At 37.5% G+C, this 23783-nt stretch overlaps 1 protein-coding gene across 5 annotated transcripts in view; it reads left to right on the top strand.

The window, feature by feature from the left end:
• rarab (retinoic acid receptor, alpha b) overlaps positions 1-23783 on the top strand; it is a 131012-nt gene that overhangs the window by 27132 nt on the left and 80097 nt on the right. For all 5 annotated transcript variants that reach the window (XM_048206459.1, XM_048206484.1, XM_048206466.1 and 2 more), the window contains one exon: positions 10553-10624. The gene's annotated coding sequence lies outside the window, so the exon portion shown is untranslated. The remainder of the gene's footprint in view (positions 1-10552; positions 10625-23783) is intronic.

Below are 23783 nucleotides of genomic sequence, written 5' to 3'. Positions count from 1 at the left end.
CCTAAAATGAAACACAATCTGGCTGTGATTAGCTATTGCAATGGAAAGGTTTATGAGCTCTGATGTGTCATAGATCCTCGATAGAGCCAATAGCACTATTCAGAAGGGATTAGATTTCCAAACAACGTTTGAGGTGATTTCATGTAGCCTACTGATTCAGATGGCATTGGAAAAATGAGAATTAGCCTAGTAGTTTTTACTAAGATTGGACCTGTTGTGTCCTATTCCCTGGATGTGGCCGTTAGGGATGGTCATGTGATCTAGATTCTTTTGCCATAAAATAAATCAGACATATACGTGATATAATCTGATATATAAGGGAAGAAATTAATGAATACCTGACACTGCTACTATGGCTACTGAAGAGTTTGTATGTGTCTATGCTTATATTTACACAAAAATAGGAATGCAAGTTTTAGCCACTTGGAAAACTGTGACACTTATTCTGTCAAAAGACATTCTATACATTTTGAAAATGTATAGAATACAAAATTTGAAGAAAAACGCATGTTAATCTCCTTATTAATTTTTATGTCACACAGGATGACAGCAGAACGTGAGTGACCTATACAAACTGTTACCCATAAAGTTGGCAAAAGGTCAAAGTACATAATGAAGAAGCACCAATCAGCTGTACCTAGAATTTTTGAAAAACGGTTGGTAATTTACTTCATAACTTTTGCAGATGTTGTTTGAGGAAAACGGACATGCTCAGCTTTGGTATTTGTGTTACACAAATTTCCCTGACCTCAGGTAAAACTTGTCCTCTTCAAATAGAGCTAGTGATTCAAACATTTATTTTGTTTACATAAATGCATATAAACAAAATGAGTAATTTTTACACTAAATGAAGAAAAAAATGATGTAAGATTTAAAGGGTCAGTTCACCCAAAAATTTAAATTGTGTCCCATAAGACCTTTGTTAATCTTCAAATACAAATTAAGATACTTTTAATGAAATCTGAGAGATTTCTGTTCCTCCATTCATAGTCTATGCAACTTCAACTTTGAAGCTTCTAAAAGTTCATATAGAGATCGTAAAACTAATCCATATGAATCGTTTAGTTCAGTTTAGTCCAAATTTTCTGAAGAGACTCAATCACTTTTTATGATGAACAGATTTAATTTAGGCTTTTATTCACTATAAACGTTCATCAATGCACACATCGGAGATCCTAAACGGAAGCTCAAGCATGCCTGCTTGACGTATGAGAACCAATGAGATTCATTCTTGTGTGTTACGCAGCATGTTTGAGCTTCCGCAAGAACCAAAGAGGTTTGTCCTCGAGCGTCATTCAGGTTCAGTTGAGCTTCAGTTTATGTTCGCTGATAAAAAGTCTAAATTCATCATATAAAGTGATCGTGTCTCTTCAGAAAATTTTGACTTATTTTTGGGTGGAATTAACCGTTTAAGGAAATTAATTGTTACTATGGATTCTCTCAATTTCGCCTGCAACACCAGGTTGTTTACCATCTTTTCTAAGATGTGGTTTCTTCACCGTTCAGAGACACACAAAACAAAGTACTGCAGTGCATCTCAGAAATGCAGTCTAGTACTCAAGCGTACACACAGTACCACGCTTCCTCAGAGCTCAGTCTCCAGAGGCTATTTCTGGGCAGAGAATCGATCTGCATGTAGTGGAGTCTGGGTAGCTGGTCGATAGCAGTCTATTAAAGAGATGTACCTGCTCAGGCTGGAGTGCCACTATGTGCGGTCACTGGCTTGAGCCGCACATCTTCTGGTATGTAGAAGAGTGTGTATGTGTGTGTGTGTCTATGTCTTTTGTGATTTGTGCTTAGTAGGAATTCAATACAGCTACTTACACCATTGTCAATTTATTATAGACCACTGAGGCACCTTTACTGATTTGCATGGACAGACTTTCACACAATTAAACAAACTGAATTTAGAGTATATCTTAGTTGTTGTTTTTTCTGTTTGGAGCATACATGCTCTGTTTGACTGTGTGAATTTGACTGTCGGGAAATCCTAGCACTCTGAAGGTGGATTGTTTAAGTTTGAGGTGTGGCTTGAGTTGTGTTGATCTGAGCTGCTTAGGCACCACCCAAACTCAGGACATTATTGAAGGATGTTCAGCATGGATGATCATTTTATGGACAGTCACAAAAACATTCTTCAAAATGTCTTCTTTCATGTTCCACAGAAGAAAGAATTTCATGCAGGTTTGGAATGTCATAATGATGAGTAAATGATGACAGCATTTTCATTTTTCGGTGAACTATCCCTTTAAAGCTCTGCTCAGAATATTGATTTTATAATATACACACTCAGTGATCCATGCACACTAACGGTACACCTTCATTTGATCTTTCAAGTGAAGACAACTAAGTTTGAAGACAACTAACTGTTGCATGCTGTTCCATAGCAGACAATTAAAAGATAAGCTCTCATTTATCGATAAACCAGCTTTCTCAAATATGCAACAATCATCCAAAAAGGAGGGCGGTTTGACATTATCAGTATTCAGAGCATTTACAACACGCTTCTTGATTTCAAAACGGATATATACATTCACGCAGCATTGTGTTACAAAACATGTAGCTTGACTTTTTTTTTTTTACACTTGCAGACTTTCCGATATCCTGACATGCTCTCTCATTATGTAGGACTGTATTGTATTGGTCAGCACCACTCCCTCCCCTCTTTACCTAAACACCACGCCTGACCCAATCCTTTACAAGCTACTCTTCAATCTTACGCCTCATTTCCAAATCCGCCTCCCTTCCTAATACATCTTACCGCTGGAGTAAGGGTTCAGACAAAAGCCTGACACAGGCCTATCCTGCATCAGCCTCTGAACCCACGGGGGAAACATGTGTCCGCGGCACACACTTCAGCAAGTACGGCTGTGTCTCAGGCTCAGGGGACTCAAGGACAGTTTGATTTTTATCACTCGATTCCCATCAATCCTCAGCTCCCAAGGACGGAGTGTTCTGAGTGCAGGGGCTTCCCTCCAGGGATCGCCTGTTCCCGTGATTCATCCCCTCTCTCCTCTCATCTGGGCTAAAGCCAGCGCCATGTCGTGTTTAGTCACCCTCTTCGTCCCTGTTGGCCCGGCTGCTGTTACTCACGGATTATTTTAGGCTACAGTTCTGGCTACCGTGGGAGGTGTGGCTTGGCCTTTACACACAGATGACATAGGTGATGCTCCATGTCTGCCGACTGGTGTGGAAATGTGGAAATTTGTGTGTCTGGATTGTCTTTCTTGCTCTCTGTCTGTTTAGGTGGTAGACTTTGGAATTTTTTTTATTTTAAATTGTAATTTTGTAATAATTTCTACAACTGTAAGTCAGTCATTTGTTGGAAAAAACAGTGTGGCTCTGTAGTACTTTCAAGTCATTTTTGTTTAAGCACTCCGACCAGTCCACGTAGCAACACTGACTCGACCAATTGCGTGTGTTTGGGGCGGGGCTATCCGTTTGACTTGACCAATGACAGACAACGATATTGTTCAGGAAATCTGTTTATAAATATCAGCTATTTTGCAGTTCTTGTCAGTGATGCTAGTGACAGAATTAAACACATTTTAAAGGTGAAGGTATATCTTTTTTCAATGGCAAAATACTTTCCTTTTGTCCCAGTTTGTCCAACTTCAAGTCATTCTATGTAAAAATTGAGGCTCTTTAGCACTTTCAAAACATTGCTGTTTGTTTGAGCTGCCCGACTTATCAGCTTCAGGCGCAACCAAACAAACTGCTTGATTGTTGATGGGTGTAAAAAGAGATCTTATAAAGTTTATAAATTATAAAACTTAATGTTTTAGTAATGAGCAACCCAGCACACATTCTTTTATTGTTTTATTTTTTTCTTGTTATAGTGTTGATAATGAATAGATTGAGGAATACTAAGAAGGTTGATGTCTAACTTATGAATGCCTCCCAGGGCGATAAAGACCTGAGGGGGGCGTTTAAGGTTTAAATATCTTTTGCGTATAAGCTTTGTCCTGTTGTGTGACACTTCCTCAAGATTTAAATTTGTGCTGAGGCTAAATGCGTAAGCGGTCGTGAGTAGACCATTTGGATAATTATAATACTTAATATGGATCTGCAGCTCCTCCTTACAGTTAATCAACTGTTTGTTTACTCTTTACCTGCCATTGAAGGAATTTTCTGGCAATCCATGTTTTACACTAGGGGGCGCTATTATGCATCTTCTGAAAGAGTACAGAATCTCTGGATCAAAACACAGGTGAAAAAGCAGCAGAAACAAGCGATATAAGTATTGCTTATGCACATTAATATATTATGTGATATATTGTATATTATGAGGCATAACCAAAATGGCTGTTCAGTGCACTGACTTGCTTTAAAAGGACGCTTGGCAAAATGAGTGTTTGGAAATCTGTTAAGAAGCTTTTTCTTTTTCTTTCTCATATTAATTTCATTTGTTGCTACAGAAAATTACACCCATTTTAAGGTGAGGGAATTGTCTGGATGAAAGATCTCTAGACATTGTGTTTGGTGGCGGTTTTTCCATTATGCTATATAGATTGGTCAATTTCTCCCTCCTGTGTGTCATTTGGTGAAGGAGCCCATCTGCTTGGGATTTTTAGATTGCTATTTTGGACAGGTGTTGACATAAAGAATACACACAACCGAAAGTCACCCCGTTGAAAGATATACATGCTTACTCATGTGACATTTGTATTGCCAGTCTTCTACATATCTGTTTATATCTCTCTTTATTTCTGTGTTAATCTCTGTCTCTCTTTTTCCACCTCTCTCCTTTATTCCTTATGCATACAGAAATACACTTTTTTTCCCCCCAAGACCTCCCAGTTTATATCAATCGGACCCCCACTATAGAAGATTGTTTTGCAGAGTTCACTGGGTAGAGGTGCTTCATCTTGTGTCACTAGAGGGTGGTCCTATTTAGATAGGCCAGGTTGAGGGGGGATAAGGGTGACCTTTAGCCTTTACAGGGTCATCATCCATTAGGAAGTGACGGGTGGATGTCAGTGGTCATCCTGCTATGACAATTTGTCTTTTAGAATAATTTTTTTCTGTCTGTAATCCACTCCTCCAAAAAAACAAATATGTGATGCCCCTATTTCTTACCCTTTACTCCACACTTTTTCAGATTGAAGCCTACAAATCTCTTTTGTTCTTTACCCTGCTCTCTCTCTCTCTCTCTCTCTCTCTCTCAGCAGACAACTAATAAATTCCTAAGTGTCTGGCAACATTTGGCATATTTGCTTTAAAAGATTTAGAGTTTTCTCTCAGTTTTATCAGAAATTGTGCCAGTGCTTCTAAAAAGACTCGGGTCAGTCAGGGAAACTGTGGTCTCATGATTCCAATTCCTCTCAATCGGTTCAGCTCTGTGGCCTTGAGTAATAATTTATGTAATGGCAGGTGTTGTTTTAAACTGCATAGCTGCATATCAGTTAATTCCTGGAAAGCAATTTCTGTTCAACAACGCTGTCATCATGTAATCCTAAAATCACTAGAGATGCGATTAAAGACAGCATTGACTAGAAAGCAGATTATCTATGGGTAAAAATAAACCCAATCACAAGAATGACATACTGTATACATAATATGGTAATGAAACTCACAAGGCTGTCAAGAACAGTTTGACCTCAAAATCAAAAAAAAAAAGAAAAAAAAGAAAAAATTATCTTTTAAATGATAAGAGAGTAAAGCCTATATTTTTAGGGGCATTTTTTTTTTTTTTTTGCATATGACATTGTTTTATTTTACTTTTTTTTAAAAAGCAATTTTCACTTCAATTTTCAGTCATTTTCAGTTTAATAATAATAATAATAATAATAATAATAATAATAAACATATGCAGTGAGGTCCAAAAACCTGAGACCACTAATACAAATATTATTGAATATTTTAATTCTATTTAATATATATATATATATATATATATATATATATATATATATATATATATATATATATATATATATATATATATATAAAATCTATCTAAATGTATAGTATTTACTCATCATGCTAATATTTTTTTGTGTTAGTGTCTGTAATTTATGGCAGTTATAACCCAGATGTCTATTCCAGGGTGACGTGCCAGCTTTTTCTTGATAGAGACAGTTGGCTTTTAATATAACAGAAATAGAAGGATTCTGGTGTTGGGAACACTGTGTTTCATTGCGCTATTGCTGTCACCTCTTTAAAATGTCATGCACTTTGTACACGTAGCACCATCTGAAGGTCGGGATGGGTGATGAGACCACTGTTGATAGCAGAGCACTTGGACAGAACAGGTGACCTGCTGACAAAGCTTGGTCATCTTTGTCAGACTGAGTAGATGGCATTTGTGGCCTCAGCACTGCGTGAAGTGACATTTCATTGTCCCTGGGCAAACTGCTCTTGAAGGTGCATCACCGGCACCTTGTTTCAGAGTTTGAGGTGAAAAGGAATGGACAGGTAACTTTGAACTAATCAGATTCTTGTGGATTTATGATATCAGATTTAGCAGACATGCATAGTGCTTGATTTAGTTTCAAAAAGCCTTTCTCTAGCTTGAACCGTAAAGCATGTTGCTAGCAATGCCAAGATCATGGGTTTGATTTCCAAATGCATTAATGTAAGTATGTATACACTTTATATTAAAATATATACTCATTTTCTGACCAATTACAGTGGTGTGAAAAAGTGCTTGCCCCCTTCCTGATTTTTTTTATTTTTTTGCATGTTTGTCACACTTTAATGTTTCAGATCATCAAACAAATTTAAATATGAATCAAAGATAACACAAGTAAACACAACATGCAGTTTTTAAATGAAGGTTTTTATTATGAAAGTGCTTGCCCCCCGCTGTTAAAACATAACTTAACTGTGGTTTATCACACCTGAGTTCAGTTTCTCTAGCCACACCCAGGCCTGATTACTGCCACACCTGTTCGCATTCAAGAAATCACTTATATAGGACCTGCCTGAAAAAGTGAAGTAGACCAAAAGATCCTCAAAAGCTACACGTCATGTTGAGATACAAAGAAATTCAGGAACAAATGAGAAAGAAAGTAATTGAGATCTATGAGTCTGTAAAAGGTTATAAAGCCATTTCTAAAGCTTTGGGACTCCAGCGAACCACAGTGAGAGCCATTATCCACAAATGGCGAAAACATGTAACAGAACCTTCCCAGGAGTGGCCGGCCAACCAAAATGACCCCAAGAGTGCAGCGACGACTCATCTAAGAGGTCACAAAAGACCCCACAACAACATCCGAAGAACTGTAGGCCTCACTTGCCTCAGTTAAGGTCAGTGTTCATGACTCCACCATAAGAAAGAGACGGGGCAAAAATGGCCTGCATGGCAGAGTTCCAAGACGAAAACCGCTGCTGAGCAAAAAGAACATAAAGACTCATCTCAGTTTTGCCAGAAAACATCTTGATGATCCCCAAGACTTTTGGGAAAATACTCTGTGGACTGACGAGACAAAAGTTGAACTTTTTGGAAGGTGTGTGTCCCGTTACATCTGCCGTACAAGTAACAGCATTTCAGAAAAAGAACATCATACCAACAGTAAAATATGGTGGTGGTAGTGTGATGGTCCGGGGCTGTTTTGCTGCTTCAGGACCTGGAAGACTTGCTGTGATAAATGGAACCATGAATTCTGCTGTCTACCAAAAATCCTGAAGGACAATGTCCCGCCATCTGTTTGTGACCTCAAGCTGAAGTGAACTGGGGTTCTGCAGCAGGACAATGATCCAAAACACATCAGCAACTCCACCTCTGAATGGCTGAAGAAAAACAAAATGAAGACTTTGGAGTGGCCTAGTCAAAGTCCTGACCTCAATCCTATTGAGATGCTGTGGCATGACCTTAAAAAGGCGGTTCATGCTTGAAAACCCTCCAATGTGGCTGAATTACAACAATTCTGCAAAGATGAGTGGGCCAAAATTCCTCCACAGTGCTGTAACAGACTCATTGCAAGTTATCGCAAACGCTTGATTGCAGTTGTTGCTGCTAAGGGCGGTCCAACCAGTTATTAGGTTTAGGGGGCAAGCACTTTTTCACACAGGGCCATGTGGGTTTGGATTTTGTTTTCCCTTCATAATAAAAACCTTCATTTTAAAACTGCATGTTGTGTTTACTTGTGTTATCTTTGATTCACATTTAAATTTGCTTGATGAACTGAAACATTAAAGTGTGACAAACATGCAAAAAAATAAAAAAAATCAGGAAGGGGGCAAGCACTTTTTCACACCACTGTAAATGAGTAGTTCACCCAAAAATGACTCACCCTCAAACCATCCTCGGTGTATATGACTTTCAGCCGAATACAAAGTTAAATTAAATAATATCCTGGCTCTTTTGCAGTCATTAAGTCAAGTCACCTTTATTTATAGCGCTTTTTACAATGCAGATTGTTTCAAAGCAGCTTTACAGTGATAACAGGAAACATAATTTTGGCTATATTGCCGCTCTAGAAGAAATTAGTGTCATTGTTCAGCTTAAGTAAGTTCAATATTGATTCATTTCTGTTGTAGAAATCATTAGTTATTAATTAATTTCATTCATCTATACAGCAGCTCTGGAGAAAACAGTGATGTCATTGTCCAGCTCAGGGCTGCGTTTCCCAAAAGCATCGTAAGTTGATCGTAGAACCATTGCTACCAATAGAGCTACGATCAACTTAGGTTTACGATGCTTTTGGGAAATTCTACCCAGTTCAGTTTGCATAAAATGGTGTCATTGCAGGCAGATCAGTAATATTGTTGAATATTAGGTCTCTCCAACTAAGGAAGCCAGAGGCGACAGCGGCAAGGAACCCAAACTCCATCAGGTCACAGAATGGAGAATAAAACCTTGAGAAAAACCAGGCTCAGTCGGGGGGCCAGTTCTCCTCTGGCCAACAAACGAACAGTGCGTGATTATCATTCATGCAGCATTACAGGTCATAAATCAGATTGGATCGTAACATTCAAAGTATTTAATCCAGCTCCAGATCGGATTCATCACACTGGTATGGAGATGGGTTTATTGAGGATCTGTGCCACTGGCTGTCGTGTCGATGAGGCCTTCAAAGGGGATGATCTAGTTGACACAATCTCTGCTGACACTTCAGGGATGTTGTACTCGTGTTTAGGCACAGATCCTCCATCTGAAATGAAGAAAAATATCCATATTTTAAAATATCCACACTTTATAAGCCGTAATACTCGCCGGAACTCGATGCTCTCGTGAACGTTCTTCATAATCACTGCCTTCTCGTTGCGGGAAGCCAGTGATTATGAATGTTCACGAGACCATCGAGTTCCAGCGGAAGGGTGACCTCTGACCCGATGGATGACGTAGGCGTAGCTTAATATTGGATGACAATAGACACCTCTCGCGAAAACCATATAACTCTCATGAATGCGCGTATTTTTAACTTCAAGTTTGAGTAAGAGAGTAAATCTTTTAAAACATTCAGTGTAGTAAGGATGGAGTGTAAAGACATTACTTCAGCTAACAGAAACCCATAAATGTAATCACTCACTTGCTCACTCTCAAAGTACACTTAGTACTTGTGGTGTTTTCAGGATAGGTAAGGACATTCTCACTGGCCCACACAGGCACACACACACACACACACTACCTTTCCTTCACTGTCACATTTTTCTTACTAAGCGTTCAAACACAATAAGCATGAGCACATGATGAGACAGGAAATGTCAGAGAAAGAAAAATCACGCTCTTCCATCTCTTGTACTTCTTCTGTCTCCTCCTCCTATATATCTGATATGTAGCTGCAATCCCCCTGATGAGTTTGACCTCTAAAATAAGCTTCAGCAATCCATGAATCAAGACCTTCAAACTGTCTGAAACACATGAGTCTTTGTTGTCACCTCGTTTATAAATCACAAAGCCTGTCACCAGATGACAAGAGGTTCTTTTAAGTGACTTCACTAGAATATTCTTTGACAGGAGCAAGAACCTTTTGAAGTCCATGAATGAATTATTTATTAATGCATCTGATGTTTTACAAGTATGCTATAGATTAACACTAAGGGTGGGAGAAAAGCAAAATGTATTTTTTTTTTCCCTAAATATTTTTTTTTTACATGATTATATTGTATTTGATATTGTCAAGCCAACAATTTTGAATTTTAGTAACAATGTTTTACATTATTATTTTTTAAAAAGAAGTTTTGCAACAATTCATAGCAAATATGTAAAAAAAATTAGACTCAGTTATTCCCATTTGTCCAAAATCCAAACAATGTAAAAAAAAAAAGTAAAAAAAAGTAAAAACAAAAAGTAAAAACTCACAACATATAACAGTCTTGAATAACTTTACAGGCTTTACAGTACTGTAATATCATGACCCATATTGCATAGATTTGTTAGTTTTGATTTTATGTGGCAATATTTTTATGTTTGCCATTCTTATATGTCATATGCTACTTCCCTTTTCACTCTAAGTCTCTTCCTTTAAGAATAAAAAAAGAAACATCTTTGTCAGTTTCAGTTAGTGTGAATGACTGCTGGGCAAGAGAGTACATATATCCTCATCTCATATCTGTACTAAACCTGCCCTAAACCTCTAAATCCCATTCTCTTTTTCTCTTTCAGGTGTTTCTCTCTGGCATGGCGCTGTTCCTGTGACTGTCTGATGAGATTTAAGATGGAAAAATCCAGCAGCAGGTAACTCTACTCAGTCATTAAAGCTGTTTTATTTGGCCCCTTCTTAAAGAATTCAACAGCAGGAGAAATGGAGAATAAATGAGGTAGGCGTCAAAAAAAAAGAACAGAGAAAATGGATGCATGTCATATTTTATTTCTGTGTTGCTTCTAATCAGATTGTAGCATCTTAAAGAGCATTTCGAACGCCAACCAGGATATGAGCTTCATGTGGAGTCTGTTTCCCTCCTCCAAAATCCATCACAATAAATCATGTCACTCCTAGTCACACAGCACAGCTCTGTTAGCACAGATGCAGAACGCTAAAATGGATACAAATCTTCCTGAAAATGAATTGAGTTGACTGTGGATGTAGATTTGGGTATGGACAGGTGGGACATGTCCTTGCCAAAAGTGAAAAGACCAATATATAAAGTGAATATGGTTGTTTAAATATAATACAAGTATTGAACATTTTTCAAAATGGAAATATTTTAGATTTTATGTGATTTTTGTGTAAATTGATTTGCTTCGTTACAAAGCACCAAGCTTTTTTACTTCTGCGTTTTGTTGCAATACTTTGCAAAGTGACAGGCAGCAGTAGGGTTAACCACCCGTCCTGCTTTTTCACCCCTTGTCCCGCACGTCACATATGGAGAAAATGCCCTGCATTTTCATCAGTCTGTTGGTTTTTAATTATCATATTAGGAAAACGTGCATGCTTTCTTTTGCCTTTTAAGAAAACATTTTATTTATTCTTTTTGCTGCTATATTTAACAGTGCTTCGACAGAAGTAACATCCCGCCTTACACAAATACAAAAAAAATAGTTAGATAGACATTATATAACAGCTTCAGGTTGTGTTTTAGTGTTGGTAACATGTCCCACATTGTCCCACACAAACTTAGTCCCACATTTGGTTTGTTTGATGGTGGTCACTGGTCACCCTAGGCAGCAGTGCAGAGAAATTATAAACAAGAAGGAAACTGGAGTAAGTAGTCAAGTCAAGTGAGTCACCTTTATTTATATAACACTATATAAAGTATTAACAATAGAGATTGTTTCAAAGCAGCTTTACATTAATAAACAGGAGTAATAATCAGTGATGCAAACCAAACTCAATTCTGCTGTAAAGCAGCTCTAAAAAGGCAATAGTGTCATTCTTCAGCTGAAGTCAGTTTAGTGTTGATTCAGTTCTGTTTAATAACCGTGTAAAGTTTAACAATGAAGAAATGAGTTCAATTCAGCTATAAATCCAGCTCAGTTCAGTTCTTATCTGACAGTGTCAGTCAAATACATAATTTTGCTTAATATTAAAAAGTTTGTAGTTTAAAATATTAAAGGGTTAGTTCACCCAAAAATGAAAATTCTGTCATTAATTACTCACCCTCCTGTCGTTCCAAACACGTAAGACCTTTATTCATCTTCGGAACACAAATTAAGATATTTTTGATGAAATCCGAGAGGTATCTGACTCGTCCATAGACAGCAATTTAACCACCACTTTCAAGGTCCAGAAAGGTACTAAAGACATCATTAAAACAGTCGACGTGACTGCAGTGGTTCAACCTTAATGTTATGAAGCGACGAGAATACTTTTTATGCGCAAAAACAAAACAAAAATTACGACTTTATTCAACAATATCTTCTCTTCTGTGTCATTCTCATACATTGTTCACATCAGGTTCTACGTCAGAACGCTGACTCCTATTGGCTGGCTCCTGCGTCAGCATCACACGCATGCGTTGTGCTGCTCACGTGATCAGCTTTGGCCAATACTGAGCTGGCATTCGACATAAACATGGAAGCCTTCACCGTGCTCACTGCGTCAACTACATAAGGGAAGAGAAGAGTCGTAAAGTCATTATTTTTGTTTTGTTTTTGCGCACAAAAAGTATTCCCGTCGCTTCATAACATTAAGGTTGAACCACTGCAGTCACATCGACTGTTTTAATGATGTCTTTAGTACCCTTCTGGACCTTGAAAGTGGTGGTTATATTGCTGTCTATGGAAGAGTCATATACCTCTTGTATTTCATCAAAAATATCTTAATTTGTGTTCCGAAAATGAACAAAGGTCTTACGGGTGTGGAACAACATGAGGGTGAGTAATTAATGACAGAAATTTAATTTTTGGGTGAACAAACCTTTTGAAGTAGTTTGCAGTCTTTTTAGTTCAGCTTTTGTAGCTTTTAATTCAAAATCATTGTATTTAAGAAATAAAATATTTTTTCTTTCTTTTGTGGAACATACAATAAAATATTGTTTTATATATTCATCAAGTTTTTTTTTTTTCTGTCCAATGAAAGTCAGTGGTGTTCAGTGTTGTTTTGGTCCCCAGTGACAAAAACAGTTCTGCAGAAGAAAGAAAGCCATTCAGGTTTGAAACAACATAAGGATGAGTAAATTATGACAGAATTTTTGAGTAAACTGTTGCTTTAACTTTTTGCATTTTGCTGTACTTTTGTTTCTTTATGAATACATCTTTAGTTACTGCTAGTTGTCAAAAAAAAAAACATTTCCAATGCAATTCACAAGGTGTTTAATTAGTTCTCGATAACAAAAAGCAAACCAGATTCACATCAAAAGGAGCATAATGACCCCACAATGCTTTGTCAGCTCCTAAAAAACATCGCAAATTATTTATTGTCTCTTTCCCTCATTAGCATGTACTTTACATCCTTTATAAGAAAAGAAAGCATGTGGTTTCTCCTCTCAGAATGGTTCCCCTGCGGATCAGCGGAGGGAACTTGGCGAACGTGCATCACCCCAAACACTTCAATGTTATCTTCTCTACTTCCTCCTCGTTCCCACTGGGACTCTCGTCCTCGCTTTGAAGTAGCTGCACTTGAAAAAGACATCTCATGCACACTGAGCGGAGTAATATGGAAAAAAATGTTGAGAGGAGATTGGTTTTGGCTGCTCGAGTTAGAGGGATTTGTGGGTCAGACTCAAAAACTGCACGCAGCAGCAAAAGGATGTAATTGTTGTTGTTGCTCAAAATCAAGCGAGTGCCATTACGAGAAAAAGGTTCTAAGCGATGCCAGGAGAGCCGCGTTGTATCCGTGCAATGCTGGCTCTTCCGGCTCACTTGAAATAGCGAGACCTCCCTCCTCATTTGCTTGTGAAAACATCGCTCCGTCTTGTCAGCGTGTGTCCTCTCATGCATACGATCTTGCAAACAACTCTCTCCCTATAGCTTGTTTGAATATATAGTAGATGCTTTAATGTGCACCCACTCTGCTCGGCTGCTGCTGGCTTCTTTAAATCAGGCTTTTTTAGTTGTGATGTTCATTTGATGTTAATTGAAGCCAAGGGTAATGACAGCGCTGGCAGGCACACTTGTTCTACTTTGCACCCAGAATCAAAAAGCGTGCTGCAGCTTTCTTCCATTTTCACTATCTGACACGAGCGATCGTTCTTTCAGACACCAGGGATTTCATCTGGAATAATATGATGATCCTACGGCCTGTCGTAATGAAGGATTGTATGATGGAAGCTTGTTTTGGCACATAACAGCTGGCTGACATAAATTTAGGAAGCCCGCTCTGTGATGCATGTTCAGAGATTTGTAGGGATGTTGATTTGTGGATTGTAGGATTTATTCGATTTGCGAACTGAATTTATGGTTGATAAGAGGTGATATGCTGTTTTAGTGTGTTGTGATTGTGGTCGACATTCATTTGGTCAGGCGTTGATGATATTGAGTCATTCCAGTCTTCAATTATGCTAAGCAGGCAATGTACTTTGCATAACTCTGGTAGTGTACAGGGAGTGCAGAATTATTAGGCAAGTTGATTTTCTGATCATATTTTTTTCCCAAGCACATTTTACCAATTCCAATCCACATCAATCTTAATAACTACTATTAATATTGTTTTTAATCATTTATAAGTGATATATAATTGTTCATGAAGGCTGGAAATGAAAAATGCCTTATATTCAGGTGTGCAGAATTATTAGGCAAGTTTTCTTTTACAGGCAAAATGAGCCAAAAAAGAGATTTAACTCAGACTGAAAAGTCAAAAATTATTAAATACTCATGAGAAGGATGCAATACTAATGCAATACTAGAAATTGCAAAGTTAAAGCATGACCAAGGGACAGCAAAATGCTCATTGGGTCAGCGGGGTCAGACAAAAACAGGTGGAAAAGAAAAGACACATGTTAACTGCAAAATAATTAAGAATTAAGGTGAAGAATTAAGTGTGAAACCATCAGGAACCCTTTAGTCTCCAGCGCCACCATTTTCCAGAGCTGCAACCTACCTGGAGTCTCCAGAAGTGCAAGGTGTTAGGATCTCAGAGACTTAGGTTAGCTAAAGAATCCTAAAAAATGACCTGCACTTGATAAGAATCACAAGCTGAAGTGTTATAAAATACATGAAGACTGGGTTTTAATAGGGCTTATAGACAGACAGCTTGAGAATGACTCCTGATGGACCAGCACCACATCCTCTTGTACCACTGTTTGAAGAATTTATCCAGAATCTGGCAGTAAGGTGTTTGAGTTCACTTTTAGTCCATCTCTTATCCTGAAATGTCTGTCTTGCAGAGATGGACTAAAAATGATCTTCCAAAACTTACTGCCAGATTCTGGAAGATAAATTCTTCAAACAGTGGTACAAGAGGATGTGGTGCTGGTCCTTCAGGAGTCACTCTCAAGCTGTCGGTTTATAAGGCCTATAAAAACCCAGTCTTCATGTATTTTATAACACTTCAGCTTGTGATTCTTATCAAGTGCGGGTCATTTTTTAGGATTCTTTAGCTAACCTAAGTCTCTGAGATCCTGAGACCTTGCACTTCTGGAGACTCCAGGTAGGTTGCAGTTCTGGAAAATGGTGGCGCTGGAGACTAAAGGGTTCCTGATGGTTTCACACATAATTCTTAATTATTTTGCAGTTAACGTGTCTTTTCTTTTCCACCTGTTTTTGTCTGACCCCGCTGACCCAATGAGCATTTTGCTGTCCCTTGGTCATGCTTTAACTTTGCAATTTCTAGTATTGCATTAGTATTGCGTCCTTCTCATGAGTATTTAATAATTTTTGACTTTTCAGTCTGAGTTAAATCTCTTTTTTGGCTCATTTTGCCTGTAAAAGAAAACTTGCCTAATAATTCTGCACACCTGAATATAAGGCATTTTTCATTTCCAGCCTTCATGAACAATTATATATCACTTATAAATGATTAAAAACAATATTAATAGTAGTTATTAAGATTGATGTGGATTGGAATTGGTAAAATGTGCTTGGGAAAAAAATATGATCAGAAAATCAACTTGCCTAATAATTCTGCACTCCCTGTATTCTTGTATATATGTGTAAGGTTACGTTGTTTACTGTGAAATGCTGCTTTTGTTTCCTGAAATGCTAATGTGATTTATTTACAGTATGTGATCACAAATCATACTCAGAACATGAGCAGTTGTCTTGTCCTGTGCCAACAATACACATTCACATATAGTCAGACCTTTTAAAGCAAAATCAAAAAGCAAAAATTATTATTATTATTATTATTATTTTTTTTTTTTAAAACTTGCCAAGTAGCAGATAACAATTTACTATACCAAAAAAATCCCTGTAAAATGTACGTTAAAAAAACTGCAGCTGTGGTTGCCAGAACTTTACCGTAAAAAATATGGTAGAAACATTTTAGGTTTTACGGGACAGCACTTAGTTTACTGTCTATTTTACAGTTCAAAACCATATAATTTAAAGGTTTATATTGTAAGAATTACGGTTCATAACTGTTTTTTACACACTGTAAATTTTTTTTAAAAATTAAAAAAAATTACCAACCTGTTGGAGTACTAATATCTGTTTTGTACCTTTTGTAATACACTGACAACCACCAAACACAGTGGTTATGAGAGTCACATGATGAATCAAAGCTCATCACAAGCAGCTTTTCCACAAGCTGAGAAGGAAAATACTAATATATAGAAGGTCATTCACACAAACACCGTGATAACACACATGAAATTTTAACATTAGATGTAACATAAAACCCTAATGTACATAACTGATTAGAAAAAACTAAGAAAAACTAAGAAGAAAGAGTTATTTCAGCGAAAATACATCAAATGTGAAGTGTCGCGCAGGGAATTGTGAATGTCAATTTATGTTTTTTCACTGTAAATTATACAATGACTTGTTATTTTTCAACGTATTTTACCGTAAAAATTACATTAAATGTACAGTTAGATCTATTACAGTTATTCACCGTATACAATACGGAAACTTTCTGTAAACCAATCAACTGCTTTTCACCATAGCATTTTTACAGTCTTTTACCTTTAAAATAATTTTTTATAGTGCTAATTTTGTGCTCAAGTAGCATTTCTTATTATCAGTGTTGAAAATAGATGTGCTGCTTATTAATTTTGTAAAAAATTGGTGTTATTCTTTAATGAACAGGAAGTTTAAAACCACAGCATTTATTTGAAGTAGAAATCTTTTATTATAAATGTCTTTACTGTCAATTTTAATCAAATTATTGCATCCTTTCAATTAATTCTGAATAAAAATATATTTATTTCCTTCAAAAATGCTTCTGACTCTAAACTTTTGAACAGTTATATCAGAGTTATTAAGCTCTTACCATGCAAATCTATAAAAAAAAAAAAAAGTAATTAATAAAACCTGTCAATGGTGTTTGAAAATTACTGATCATAAATATTTTTTTATTTACATATTACAAATATTTATAATGCACAATTTCATGGTTGGTAAAGAAAATGGCCAGTAAATTTTCCCCTTATATTGGCAAGTTTATCAAAAAATATATTTAATTAATTAATGAACTTTTATTATTGATGGGGTTTTTGTCTTGCAGATAACTCACAGGAACTCTTGGTAAAACGGCAGCATTCACAACAACAACAACAACAAAAATGATTTTGTAATTTTGATATTCCAACTTAATTTTCACTTTGATTTGATTCACTCAAATATAAATAAGGAAAATGTATCTTGAAAGTACAACTTTGTTTTCACCTGATCGCTTTCGCTTATGTCAAACAGTTTGTAGTAGTATTCTTTGTGTGTCGTGCTAATTATACCATGCGTTATTTTGCAAAGAAAATGAACAGACCAAATTGCAAGCCAAAGCTCCGTTGTGTCAGTATTTACTGTTTGAAAATGTGTTACTTTTGGACTCTGCTAAAGTCTTTCTCTCAAATTCTTTTAGTTTTAGTGTTTCTTCTCCAAATGTCTTGTAAGCCGTGAAAGGGTTAAGAGTTGTAGACTTGGTTTATGGGGCGGCGTGCTGTTTGTGCCAAAGTCATCGGAGGGGGTTTGGTTATTGCCGGTAATAGCATCATTAGGGGGAGAAGCGTTCCAAACCATATTAAAGCCTTATAGCTGTATCAGTCATGTGAAATGATATGCCTTTGTTACTCCAGACTCAGCCCACCGTTTCATCTACCTAACCCAGAGATATGGCTTTCATTGCTATCGGGCCCCGCTGCTGTGATAGATGATGCTGTTTCATGTGCCAACGGAGGCGTATGTCTCTGCTTTTCACTTGTTTTTAATTAGCTTTCCAATACTAATCAGCATGATTATATTGAGTCGGTCCTCACTGTAAGATCATTTCCCCAGTATCATCTGTAAAACACACAGACAAAAAGCAGAATTTTCACCCTACACTTCAGTGCGATGATATATCACTCATGGTAAGATCTGCTTCCTGTGTAATTTTGAGATAAGGTGAAACAGTTCGACCCTCCGTGCTGAAAATGTACGTCGGCCTCAAAGCGGGTATCCTTTATTGTGGTTTCAACGAGATGGTGTGAGAAGATATTCCACCGTCTCTCTCTCTCGCTCTTTCTCTGGGGTGGAAGGAGTTGAAGGGAGGAGGGAGGTAAGGTATGCATGAGGGGGAAAGAGTTCCTCTCTCCTCAGTTAGGGTCATGTGAGCCGCTTGACGGATAAGCCTCAGTGAGGCGGGCAGAAAGCGCTAGAGGCGCAGTGCTGATTAAAACTCAGACTGCTATCTATCATCTGCCCTCCTCCCCCCTCTGCCCCAGCCCTTTCCACCCTCCTCCAGCGCCGTCTTCCTCGTATTATTCTCTGGTGTGGGCGCCACGTAACAGATGGGTTTCCCAGAATCCAATATCGTTCGGTGGGGTAAAAGCCATTTGCATGTGCCCATCACCCTCCTACAGAAGACACCCTTATTCCTTACAGTGTGAGTAGACCTCTGTGTCATGTATCTCTCTCTCTCTCTCTCTCTCTTTCTTTTCTTTTGCTCCCTCTTTCTCTGACCAGTGTCCTCATTTTTACTCAGCCAGTCATACCTCTTATTTTGCTTAGCTGAGGTTCGGAGGCAGTCTTGTCCTTATTTTCTCTCTCTCTTTTATTAGTTTATGATTCAGTATTCAAAAAAGAGTGTTTTTGTCATGATAAACAGTGTTTACATAGCCAAAGAATTAATGCAGATTGCAAAAAGGAATATTAAAGGCATAGTACTAACAAAAATTAAAATTCTGCTGTCAATTGCTCACCCTCGTGTCGTGATCCCCACCCCGGACCCCAAAAGGAGATGCTCATGATGCTCTTTGTCATATTTTCAATGGTGACCAGAGGCTGTCAAGCTCCAAAAATTACAAGAAAGCAGCATAGTAGTCTATATGACTTATTTGCTGTTCCACATCTTCATTTGACAGCTTTTTCTGAGGAAAAGACTGACGTTTTATTTGCAAAGACTTTATTTACTAAACATCCTCTTTGCTATTACTCTCAAATCCTGAAAACAATGTGCATATTCAAATTTGATGCTATGAGACACAATAGAAGAATGACACTTGGCATCATGGATGTCAAACCTGGCCTGACATGTCTTGATAAGCTATTTTTTGTATATACGCTACACTACCATTCTAAAATTTGGTGTCTGTATGATTTTATTATTATGATTATTAATAAGATGAATACTTTTAAAATGTTAACATTTAAAATAAAAATGTTCCAACGATTTCTATTTCAAATAAATGCTGTTTAAAACTTTGTTCATCGAAGAAACCTGAAAAAACAAAACAAAACAAAAAAGATTCTGCAAATATATTAAGCAGCGCAACTGTTTTCAGCATTGATAATAATAAGAAATAATATGTTTCTTAATTTATGATGTAAATGAAAAAGAAAAAACACAGTGGCTCCTCCTACTGCAGCAACTTACATTTTTCTTAGTTATATTTGGCACCTGTTTATCAGGAAGTGACGATTTTGTTCTGTTCGTCTAACTGGATGGAAACATTGCTTTATTCTCAAATGTTTCCCCCTATATTTCAATTCTGTGCATAAGTTAAATTCTCAACTGTGGATGGAAACATAGCTATTGTCAACATTCTGATTAACTTCTCTGTTTATGGAAGAAAGATACAGGCATTTTGAATGACATGAGGCAGAATTTTAATTTTTGGGTGACCTATCCTTATAATATGATATTTTGTATGTCAGAATCACTGTGTACTAATATTGCATCTCTGTGCAAAGCCTTTGGGTCACATTAAGCTTATTTTTGTTTGTTCCACTTGCCATATTCTAATGCATATTCTCATATCGTGCAGCATGGTTTGCACTTCCTGGGGTTTATCCTGATAGATAGAGGCACTTCAATGGATTAGATTCATTTTAGATTGAAAATTGTCTGCCCGTTTGCAAAATGAGGAAGGAAGGTGAATGTTATTTGTGTAGTTAGGGCATGAGGTCAAGAATTCGGTTTCTGCCTCATTCTGTGTGCAATAAGAGCCCAGCATGCCTACTTGTAGCCAATCTCTTTCTCTCGTTTTCTGTGTCCTGGTGGCCTGATTTTAAAGCCCCTCAGTAATAGGGTTATGTGTGCCATGGTTCAATTTTTTTAAGGAAGAGAAAGAAAAGCTAAAGTGAGGTGTCAAAACATAGTGTTCTTGATGGGCATTAATGGAAAGACCTAATGGAAATCACCTGGTAACAAGAGGAAACAGTCTAGGTAGGAGATCACAAAATTGTGTAAAGTCTTTTCCATAACTTTTGGTTACAATGGAAACATATATGCATATGTGTAGAGGCATGTATAGTCTCTTTTTTTCTCTTTTATTCCTTTAATTCACACAAACACTCTTAATTAGGTTCTATATGACACTACAATGTGTTCCAGTCACCAAGAAAACAAAAAAAGTAAGGCTTTTGTCTTGTCTTTTATTTTATGCTTTGTATATTTTGTCGAGTCTAATTTATCACTCAGTATTAGTTGCGTCTTCATTATAGTGTATATTTATTCATCCAGGAAACATGTACCATAACAACGGGAGCTTTGGAATTTTGGACACATTCTTATCTTTGACGGATGCTATTAATCTTACTGACCACCTGCAGATAAGACACACATTCACCATCCAGCCAGTAACCTTTTCTCAAATACCAGTTGTGTGTGTGTGTGTGTGTGTGTGTGTGTGTGTGTGTGTTTCTGCTTATGTGTAGCTGCAAAGGACAAAAGAGGGTTCATCCTTGAGTGCCACTTGAGTGACATGCTGCTCCACTATTTTGTACCCCTGGTCATCCTTTGGCATTTGTCTGAAACATTTGCTGATTAAACATGGCAAATAAAATTGTCATTAAATGGTATATACTGCAGTATTTGAGTATTCAAGTTCATATAATCAGTATTGTAAGATACTTCAAAGAATACCATAGAATTACCATTAGGAATGCACAATATATTTGAGTCATCATATCTATTTTTTCACGGGTTCGCCTGCCTATTCGGTCTTAATGGTAAACAAACTTGGCTTGCTGACCTCGAAGGAGGCTTGAGCTCCGAGCTAAACCACCCTGTAACAGTACTGCGCAGAGGAAGAATAAGAGAATTGGAGGAGGAGGGATGTTGGACTACTGCTTATATACGCTCATAATGATGATTGACAGGACTGAATGTTTAGGCATCACCCAAACCTACACTTGGAACTACATTTAATGTAATTTAGTTTAATTTTTATTTTAACTTAGTTTTTCATAACTAAATATGTTATCATGCCTAAATTTTTCCATTTAGACAAAATGGTATACAATTTTAAATTTAACCATTAATGGTGAAATGATGTTGAAAGTGGATCGGACCAAACACCACAACACACTTGTAGCCAATCAGCACTAGGGGGCGTGTCACTCATGATAGGGGAGGAAGGAGAGTGAGCAAGAGGGAGATTTGAAGAAAGACTGTAGAAAGAGAGATGGCTGAGAGACGTCAGAGGAATATCACTGGGAAAAGAAGGGTTATTAACTATGACTTTTCCCTCAATAAACTCCTAATTTACTGCTTATTAATAGTTAGAAAGGTAGTTGTTAAATTTAGGTATTGGGTAGGATTAAGAATGTAGAATTAAGGTCATGCAGAATAAGGCATTAATATTTGCTTAATAAGTACTAATAAACAGCCAATACTCTAGTAATATGCAAGCTAATAAGCAACTAGTTAAAAGACCCTGAAATGAAGTGTTAGCAAGAGACTTAAGCGAGAAGGCATGAAAACAGATGTCGAGTTTGCGTTGTTTCTGCTCCATACGTGAGTAACATTGGTTTTGCTATTTTTCACAGAACCAAGATATGATGTTCTTGTTATTGTTGTTGTTGTTGTTGTTGTTAAAGTAACAGTTTTGGGTGTCATTGTTTGTCTGGAGCTGCTGTGCCTCTGGTGGCTAACAACGGATTCTTACTTATATATACTCTTGTGTTCATTTTTTGTTCTTCCTTGTCATTTGTTCATCATCTTTTCTTTATTTTTCACGATGCATTATTATCTTGCATTGCATGCTCATGCTTTTTGGGGGCAGAGCAATGAAGGGAGGGGTGTGTTTGTTTTGGGTTGATTTCAAATATCAGCATTTTTTCTCAGAAATCGCTTACTGCCTCTTTAACCATTAATTTAGCAATTTATCGGTTATCAGCTATAACATGAAAATAATTATCTGCATATTTGTCAGAATTTGAGTATCGGTACATTCCTAATCGGCATCGTGGTAGTGTACACAAAACATGTAAACACATGTGACTTTGTAAGGATAGGCCTGCTCCTGACATGCAAGCGGCAAATGCATTGAATGAATAGTGATCGTGTGTGTATCTATAGATCAAGCCTTTCTTCCTGTCTAATTGAAACGCTCCCTTGGCACAATCTATATGCATGGCGTACGCATGCATTTAGCTCTCTCTCCCTCATAAAGGTGATAGTCGTCGTTTAGTGCATGGATTTATTACCTCTGCTCATCTCATACCTATAGTAATGACCTTTGAAACTACCTCTCTTCTCGAACCTCCCTCTCTCCCACTTGTCTCCTTTACCACATGTCTGCAGTCTCAATTCATTTCCCTTCATTTCATTTGGCTGTCTTAATGGACGAGGGGAAGGGGAAATAGAGCCCATTACTGGGCTATGGACTTTCATCATCTCTCTCGTTCTCTGTCTTTTCCCCCTCCTCCTCCACCTCCCTCTCTCTCATGGCTCTCTAATGGCTAATGCTAATGAACAGAGACATCTTTAACAAAAAGACATTGAAGCAAAAAACAACCTTCTTTTTCAGAGAGGAAATTGTGTTTTACTCTCTCTTTCTCTCTCTCTCTCTCTCTTTCTGGGTTTGTGTGTGTGTGTGTGTGTGAGTGTTCAGCAAGCACTTTATCTGACAGTGGTGCTTGTAGACATGGCCATGCCAAGTACAATGTATTGACCTCTGGCCTTGAGCAAATGCTAATCAATGAGTCCAGCAGTCCAAGTCCAGGAAGTCCTTGGGGACGGCATTTAAAACCCCCCCGTTTGTGGTCTAGACAACAGCCAGATCCTTTAGGAATAGTTTTTAATCTAAACTTCCATTGGCTGATTCAGTCCAACCACTTACTCCTTAAAACCTGTCAGGAAGGTTGCCAGTTCCCTTTATTTTTTCCCTCTTCTTGCCTTGCAGTATGTTTACACACCCTGTTCTTTCTTTTGAAAGGTTGCCAGATACTCTAACTCTTACTCCCCTTAAATGTGTGGTCTTTTTCCAAGGGCCTTTGGCCAAACGTTTCTTGCAGCATACTTAAGTGTCCCCAAAGGAGTTTTCTCATGGAAAGAGTGTCACTTTCCTCTAATATTCCTCCCCTCACATATAGTTTTGTGTCTGACTGAACAGTTTGGCTGCATACATGTATTGAGGGAGTTTTTATATCTATG

The sequence above is a fragment of the Megalobrama amblycephala genome, linkage group LG1 (genome assembly GCF_018812025.1).
Source record: "Megalobrama amblycephala isolate DHTTF-2021 linkage group LG1, ASM1881202v1, whole genome shotgun sequence".
Taxonomy (NCBI): Eukaryota; Metazoa; Chordata; class Actinopteri; order Cypriniformes; family Xenocyprididae; genus Megalobrama; species Megalobrama amblycephala.
Note: the sequence above shows the minus strand (reverse complement) of the source record. Positions and strands in the feature narration are given on the sequence as shown.